Genomic DNA, 9,661 nt, shown 5'->3' with positions numbered 1-9,661 from the left:
GCACATGTTATGCAACATATTTATAATAAGATTAATATAAAATATATAATTACTAAATAAACATTTAGTTTACGTAACATATATTTGATTGTCTTATACAAAAAAAAAATATTTAGCAAATTTTGAAGATATTTTTTTATTTTAATAATATTCAGATTGAATGTATCTAATTCAATTTGAAAATTTAACTCATAACATACAAAATATCTCATATGTATAAATTATTTAAAAATTTTATTCTTTGAAAAATATAAAACTTATAATAATTATATCGTTTTTTTAGATATTTTATCTGATCCGTTAAAATAATAATTCAAATACACCTATAGATCAGAATCTAAATCAATTAACAATTTAACATGTAAGACTAGTTAGAAATCAGGCTAACATGTACATTATCTATGAATATGTACATATTTATAATAATTACTTAATTACGAGCACAACAATTCTATAAATACAAATAATTTATTGGTCACAGGTACGTTATTTAATATTATTGTTACTGTTTTATAATCTTTTTAATATAAGCGTTAAAGTATTTTTATAAGTGTCTACCACTACTATTTTGTAAAGAACTGATGTATATTTCGTTTCATTTAAAAATAGACAAATTTAAATACCAAATAAAACGAATTATATCTCAGAACCAATTATGTATGCAGAAATATCATCCAACTCTCAAAGTGCTTTCAATCAATAACCGTTATCAAATCATTCCTTTGGCATTGCCACTTAAATTAAATAATAAGATAATGATCATTCCTATCCAAGTACTCCTATAGACAAGAATCATGAACACCAAGTTATTCTATTCGAATTTTGCTCCTTTTGTATCAATAATCTCCAATCAACTCTCCTAAAAACACAATTTATTTGCATTTTCGCTAGTTGAATCTCTAGTGGTCCAGTGCTTTGTAGGAGGTTCATCAGCATGCATGTTTCTTTCAACTTTTTGTCTCCAAACCGTGTTATTCCTTTGTCCTTTGTCCATCTTAAAATATTGAATTTAATTTAAATACAATTAAATGATTATGTAAAATATTTCACAGTATCAATATATTAAAATTAAACTCCATCTTATAATTATGTAGAGTTTTTGTTTTTCTTTTTTTTTCAAAAGTCCTCATCGAATTTTTATCGAAGTTTATCTTTTTATGGACACTTCATTTTAGGAAAAGTCTAGGAGACAGTAACTTCATTAAATTCTAGTCAGCATATAATCAGCAAAAAAAAGTGAGTAATCCCACACCATTTGATGAAATCTTACGCCATTAAAAACATCATTGATGACTACATGATGATTACAAATCACAAAAGTTGTTGCCCCTATCACTCATTCTCATTTTATATTAAACATGTGAAAAATAACGTTCAAACTTCAAACAACCTAAACAGTCTTGTATTACGTTTTATGATTTTTTTATCATATAAAGTTTATTGCTAATTGATTGCAGTAATAGGAACACGTTATAAACTGAAGACAAAATGGACACTATCGATGTAATCTTCTTTAATTTGTTGATAGAATGGAAAACACTATCGATGACTCCAGAAAAACCACCTTAGATATATTTTCGACCACATAACCATTGTAAATAAACATATAGATAAGTAAATAATAACGAATAAAAAGCATCATATATAAAAATCATGCTTTATATTGTATATCAAACATGCTTTATATATTTGATAATCTTACTTTATAATTGAAAATCTTGCTTTATATTTTCAAAGTTTGTGTTGGCTAACCTGCAGCTAGGGTTATAAATAAGTGTGATGGGGTCTACAACTTGACCTATTATAAAATAAGTTGAGATTTAAGTTATATATTATAAAAGCCTAAATATATTAAAGACTAAAATCTAGTTTATTAATTATATTAGTTTTATTGACTTGTTAGATTTATCCGGACCTAAATATGAATCTTTTAAAATATAAATAATAAATATATAATAATTTATTAAAATATACTTATGCATATAATTCACGTTTAATAAGTTTGATCTATATACATACTTACTAACTATTGTATTTGAATCAATGACTATGGTTATATGAAAACAATACTCTAACCAGTGAATTAAGTAGGTTATTTTTTACAAAATATGAAAAAAATGAGGATACCCATCTATTATTCATGCATTTTTACCTAATAAATTAAGTTTTCAAAAACTAATTTTATGATATTTTATAAAAATTACATTTAAATAATCTACTAATCAAAGTCTAAAAAAAGGCTATTACATGAAATGTCATAGTATATAACAAAGATTCTATATGTAATAGGTCATATTTTGAAAAGAAATCATTCATCAATGTGAAAAGCAATATTTTTTTTTCTGTTTTATGTTTTTATTTCTTTAAGAAAGTGCTTCGTAGGAAGGGTGACATCTAAAATTTGATACCAATAAGGAAAACGCCAGCTAGAAAGTTATTTTCGTTTTTAGCATAGTGTCATCATCATGTTCTTCATTGCTTTTTATCTTAAAGAGTTAGAGCCTTTCATATTATCGCGAATTATCCCCTTAAAAAATGGAAAGAAAAATAAAAGTGCATATTAAAAATAAATTAATAAATTATAAATTATTATTTCTTAAAAATACTTTTTTAAGTAAAATAACATCCGTTTTATTTTTAGTAAAAAAATGTAGAAAAATATAATATATTCATAGACTAACTATTTAGTTATATAATTTTAAAGAAATTTATAAATATTGCATTGGGTTAAATTACATAATAAATAAAAAATAGCCGTGCGTAATAAATTAGACGTCATTGACCTATTGGTTTATGACATCATCAAACACAGTGCTCGTTTTTTAGTTTTAACTTTTAACCATCTAAAACGACATCACTTTAAAAACAAAACAAGAATAAAATGACACATATATCATGGTCAAATTGTCATGGATTTTGCCATTTTTAATAAAATAATTTTCAAAAATAATAATTGGTAATAAAATTACTTCCTTGTCACAACTCACCACACATCAGCTTGAGGTGGTAGATAACTGGATATCTTGATCATTTTGTCTTTTATTATTTACACTCAATGATATCGATCTTCTTACTTTAATTTATGTGATAATTGTAATTTATTCCGTTATAACATAATATTAGAATTTTATATTTAAAAAATTTAAAATCCAATCTTTAATAAATTCTTAAAAAAATAGCATAAAATAAAAAGTCTATCAAAAACTAAACAAATCTAAAAAAAAGCTCTTTTTTAAAAAAATTTTAAAAATATAATTATTTATCTTGTCTCATCTTATTAGTTTTAACTTTAAAAAAAACGATTTCATGACATTCTCATTTTTTCTAATTTTTGCTTTTGATGATTATAGGGAGAGGGGATATTGGGCTTATTATAGTCAATATATAAAACTTTATAACTTAAAAAATATCCATTGTGTGTGTCTATATATATAGATAAGTTACAATAAAATAGAAATGAGTGGTTATAGGTATTTATTAATATGTTTGTCCAAATTTTGGTAAAATTAAAACAGCTCGAATGGTATAGAAATTAAATATTACACTTAAGACATGAGAAGTAGAAGTCTCTATTTTAATTATTAAATAAAAGAAGGACATTTTGGAAAATTAAGTTAAACTACAGTAGTCTAAAAGAGTGGCACTACTAAAATTATTTTTTCACAAATTTTTAAATTGGTGGAGTTTGGCCGCTTTAAAATACAACAATCTGTGACGGTTTTAAACTGACATAAGGTGTAACGAAAAATTTATAATACAATCATTTAGCCAACATCTAATAGAACTCAATAAAATCAGAAAATTGTTTGATGATTAATATTAATTATTATATTTTATTTATCCTCTCTTATATATTTTTTAAAGGATATAACTAAAAAATAAAACTAATTATGTTAATTTATTAAATGAAATTGTATATATTTATAAAAAATAAATTTTCAAAGATAAATACTTAATTAAGAACGGAGAAAAAGTGGTATTAGAATTTGAGAGCATACAAAAAATTTAGGATAAATTACTATATTAAACTAAAAATATTTTAATATTACGCAGATCTTTCAAAATATAAATGACTACTATCAGAATGTCTCAACTTTTAACTTTATATAAATCGAAATTAAAAGATCCGATTTAGTCAAATATGTACTAAATCGAAGCGAATGAATTCAAATTGCATGCATTTAAATGCCATGTATAAATTGAACCTAATGAAATCGATTTAAGATCTCTGCTAAATCGATACAAATTGATTCGATTTATTCTTATAGTAGTTTTTTACATAAATCGAAGCCATTAAGGTCAATTTAGTATTCATGGCACCATTTATATAAATGAAATGCATTTAGTTTGATTTAGACACTTCTAACATTTATAAATACGAGTTCAACGTGAATTTTTTATGAAAGTGAGATTCAAATATAATACTCTTTTATATAATTAATAATTTAAAAATTAAAAAAATTATTTTATTTTATGCATTAAAAAAAGCTAACAAAATATTTATTATTATTGTGTATCTTATAACTATCATCTAGCTAATTACTTAATTGGCATAATAAATAATAAATATTTTGTAAGTTTATTTTTTTAATGCAGAGAATAAAATAATTTTTTTATAACAAAAATAATATTTTTATAACTGAAAAATGACTTTGACATTTGTGAAATGGTCTCTACTTTGATTCAAATTATTATGAAAATATTAAGGTAGCTATTTACAAAATGAATGCGAAAAATCAAGACAAAATTTGATTTCTATAAAACATTTTTTTTTCCAAAATTCATTTATTATTTATATCTTCTAGAATTATTTTATTAATGATATAAACTTTTAAATATTAGTTTAGTAATTTATTCGAATAAAACATTATATATAGGAACATTACAGTATATATTGATAGAGCCATGTGAGGCTATTAATTAATTTTCAGTGTTCACCAATCTCTATGAAACCAGCAGTTCCCGCATGGCCAGGGAACAAGACATTATTTTAGGAGATTAGGAGATTCACCTTCTAAAAATGGGATCGGACATCAAATTATTCAAGCTTTTCGTTTAGAGGTTTAAAAATGTAGTCAAAATAATTGAATTATAAAAAATCATAAATAATTACAAAAATACAAACATCAGTAATTAATTATGCTTTTATTACATAAATATATGAATTTTATAAATATTTTCATAATTTTAGTTTATTTAGTTGCTATTGATTTTCTTACTTTTTTTATTAAAGATATCATAATCTTACGGTGCAACTCACAAAACATAATTATATTATTGTTGTTTATAATGCAGTCCGTTAAATATAATTATTTTTGTTTTATTAATTATATATTAAGAATAAATTTAGAAGCCAACTACCAAAAAAAAGCCCAAAAAAATCATTCTAACCCTAATTCTAAGCCAAATTATGTTCACTCCTCTACTTTCCTCTCAAAGCTCTCAGCCTCTCAATAATCTGATCTCTCTCACTCTTCACTCAATATTGCAACTACTTCTATCATTTCGTCCAAAAATGTTTGGTAACAAAAAAAAATCAGTCAAAAGCATTCATAATTTGTCTTATTTAATATTTATTAAATAAAAAATATTTAGTAACAAAAAAAACAGTCAAAAACAGTCATAATTTATTTTATTTAGCATTCATTAATTGTTACAACAATTAATTAATGTTAAATAAGACAAGTTCTGACTGTTTTTTTGTCTTCCTATCACAAAACAATTGTTTTTATTGTCTGTCCGCCGTTATTTTTTCTTTTCATCATTTTTCATTGCATCATCGCTCTTTGTTGTTTGTCCACCGCACTACAACAATATAGATTATTTTTTAGGGTTATAATGTGTAAAAAAAATTAAAATTTGTCAAAAAAACAAATTTTGACACTATTTTAACTATGAAAATATGTTAATAAAAGTTTTGTCAAAAATAGTATTTTTAACATATAAATGATTGTGAAAAAAATTTAAATCTTATTCTGATAAATATTGGCTGTTAAAAATAATTTGTTAGAAAATTTTGAGAACATATTTTCTGTGATACTTATTAATTGTCAAAAATACTATTTATTTTGACACTTATTAACTATAAAATATTCTCAACAAAAATTTTAACAAAGAATGAGATGTGATCTTGAAACTAAAGAATAAATTGAGATTTTGAAGATAAAGAATGAGTAGTATAATCCTAAATTGAGAGCAGTGTGATGTCAAAATTAACAGAGCCCAAAGAATAAAAAAATAGTGGAGTAAATTGAAAACAAATGAGTGTCAAAATTGAGGAATAATTTTCTACGATCAAATTATTCGTCAAGAAAATATAGAAAATTTGACATTTATAATATTTATAAAAAATATATATTAATTTTGATATTCAATTATAATATTAAAAAATAAAATATTAAAATAACTCTATTTTCTTGTAGTGTCGTTGTCTTTTTTATTTGTTATCATCTTCTTTCATAAGAGTTTGCTGTTTTAATTTTCTTTCTTTTCTTCTATCTTTTGTCACTTTGCCATGCATATTTACTTTGCACGTCACTACTTTTTATTGTTTGTTGTCATTGTCTTTTGCCTCTTCTCTCTATTTATCTTTTCTGTCGTAGTTATGCTTAGAGAAAATCAAGATTTAACGTAAAAGCGAAAAAGAATAAATTAAGTATCGTCAGGTTTAATAAAATTAATTGACTTATTTAAAATAAAATATTTAAAAATTAAACTTGAATCGAAATTTTAGCTATTATATATAGAGATTATTTTAATAAAGACACTAAAAATATTTTTTTAAAGATATTTATATGTGTCATAATATTATTAGATATCTTTATTAAATTGGTTAATAATTTATTTTTTAATAAATTAAAACAAAATTAGTTTATCATAGCAACAATAATAAATCTAATTGTCTACACTATAATTATTAAACTCGATTTGATCCGATCGATTTACACAATCTAAACAAATTATGTTTAAATTTTTTGATAAAAAGATAAATATATCTCTGACTTTGTTTAGAAAAAAACAAAAAAAACCCATAATCCAGTAGGTTATGTGAATTGGTCGGTTTAACCGGATTTGATAGCAATTGAATTTATTGTTATTGTTATAAAAAATCGACTTTATTCTAATTTGTTAAAAAATTCAAAAATAATCTGTTCATTAATACGTCCAATAATAATGTGACACATAAGTATCTTTACAAAAAAACATTTTACGCGTATTTGTGGGAGCATCCTCCATTATATATAGCTGCCACTCCGATCTGCTTGTTACAATAATTATTATTGTGCTTTTGTTTAGAATTTGATAACTTTTCTGCTTCTTTTTTTTCCCTTTATTTTGGTTCCAAAGCATGATGTTGTTTGTCTTTTACATTTTTCTTTTTAACCTTTTTAACTCTAAAAACCGTCCGGATTTCAGGTTAGTTTGATTAAATGCTTAGAATAATGTTAGGGAGACAAAAAAACAGCTCAAACATACCTTATTTAATATTTATTAACTGTCACAACAATTAATAAATATTAAATAAGATAAATTATGGGTAGTTTTTGTTGATTTTATTTAGTTACCAAATATTTTCGCAACTATTATACCCTAACAAGAGATTTGGTCTCCAGTCTCCAGCATTCAATCCTGGCCTTATAGCATGCTAGTATGTGTGAATGCTCCAAGGTGGAATGGGAATAGATCTAGAGAGGTTTTGGCCGGTTTAATTTGTCCTTTTTTTTTTATTATTCTCTGTCTTTGGAAGTGTGTGAGAATTTGTGACGCTGGATTGTGGGGGAGGGAAGCTAGCTTCCAAGTTCCAAGATAAATATTAAATTAAATTAATTAATATTCAAACAAGAACTTACAGTTGAAAATAACATTTTTCGACGAAAAAAACAAAAGAATTTTATCCATAGATAGATTGAACGATACTTATAAAAATTGAAGAAATCAGATAGATATACTAAATCTAAATCAAATAAAAAATGAAAAATGTTAAGTTTTTCTTAAAGCACTTTTTGAAAAAAAAATACTTTTATAATTATTATTGTACATATAAGTATTAATTCTCTCCAACTCAAAATATATCTCACAAATAATATATAATAATTTAAACTTCTTTGGTTAAATTATCTCTCATTTTTATGTTTTATTAAAAAAGTTACAAATTAAATTTTTCAAATATTTTATATTCTTCATTCAATATTAAACACAATATAAATAATAAAATTTGATATATAATAATTAAATAAATTAATTTTTCTTATATAGCATCTGTCATTTCAATAACTGGTCACAAAATCGCAATAACAAATAGTATATTGTGTTAACATTTCAATGTATATTATGTTCCTTATCTAGAGTAGTGTAGAAGATGAAGTCAAAAATACTTAATAAATAAAGATATTATAATAAATTAACTAGCGTAGGGTGCCTTTCTAATTTGTATATATTAATATAAAATTGTATTTCCTATTGTTTAGTATGATTTAGTGGAATGAGTTGATTTGTGAATTGTAAAAAAATCAAGTATAGTTATAGAAAAAGAACAAATGTAAGAGAGATTAATAATTTTTATCACCCCAAATTCTCTTCAATAACATGTATATATAGATGCATAAATATAATATAGGTATAGGTACAGGTATATATATTATCAGTTAAATAAAAATATTTTGATATATATATTAAACTAAATAAAATATTCAGTTAAGTGTTGGACATATTTATTTTATTTAACGGAATATTTTATTAATTCTAATATTTTTATCATAACAAAAATTTAATTATAAAATTTGATATAATACAAAAATTTAATAAAAAAAATATAAAAAATTAATTGAAAATTCAATAAAATTATTGACCGACAAAATAATTAAATCATAAATGTATTGTTGTTAATATAGTCAAATGAATGTTACTTTAAATGATAAACACAATTATCAAGTTCTTAAATGATTTGATTACAATAAACCTAGAGAAAACATGTACACGACTAATAATAAAGTGTAATAATTCTCCTAATTAATCATAGATGGATCGATATGCGATACAGCTTGTTGCATTGAGCCTATCATTGGTCCCTCTTACTGTATGTCTTCATTCAGTTATTTTTCTTTTGGTGACACACTTTACTCATATTTATAAAAACTAAATATTTATCATGTATGTGACCATGTATATATAATTACGGACACTCATCAATAAAAATCAAATAAGACATAAAAAATTTCTAACTTTATCACTTTATTTAATTATGACAACATTCATCTTAAAATTAGAGGTGATTAGAATTTAATTAAAAATCGATAGGTTATTAACTATTAATAAAAATAATAAAAGGATAAGAATAAATGATGAGCTTATCAATGACGAAAATATCCTACTTGATGAGCTCAAAAAGGATTCTTTCTTCAACAATCTATAAATGAAATTTGTGCTGATAAAAGATTAGAATGGGAATGAAAAAGTTGAAAAAGATAAATGTTTTTTCTATGATCAAATGTGAGAAAGTGGATGAACGGCAATATTTATAAGGAGCTACTACTCAAATAAAAATGTCAAAAATATTTTTTTATAAAGATATTTTATATAAAAGTGTATTTTATTTATTTAGTTATATTTTAAATAAAAATAACATTTTTATAATATATTAAAATCTAACTTTTTAATTCAT

This window comes from Arachis duranensis, chromosome 9, assembly GCF_000817695.3.
Source record: "Arachis duranensis cultivar V14167 chromosome 9, aradu.V14167.gnm2.J7QH, whole genome shotgun sequence".
NCBI lineage: Eukaryota > Viridiplantae > Streptophyta > Magnoliopsida > Fabales > Fabaceae > Arachis > Arachis duranensis.
This window is presented reverse-complemented; position numbering follows the sequence as displayed.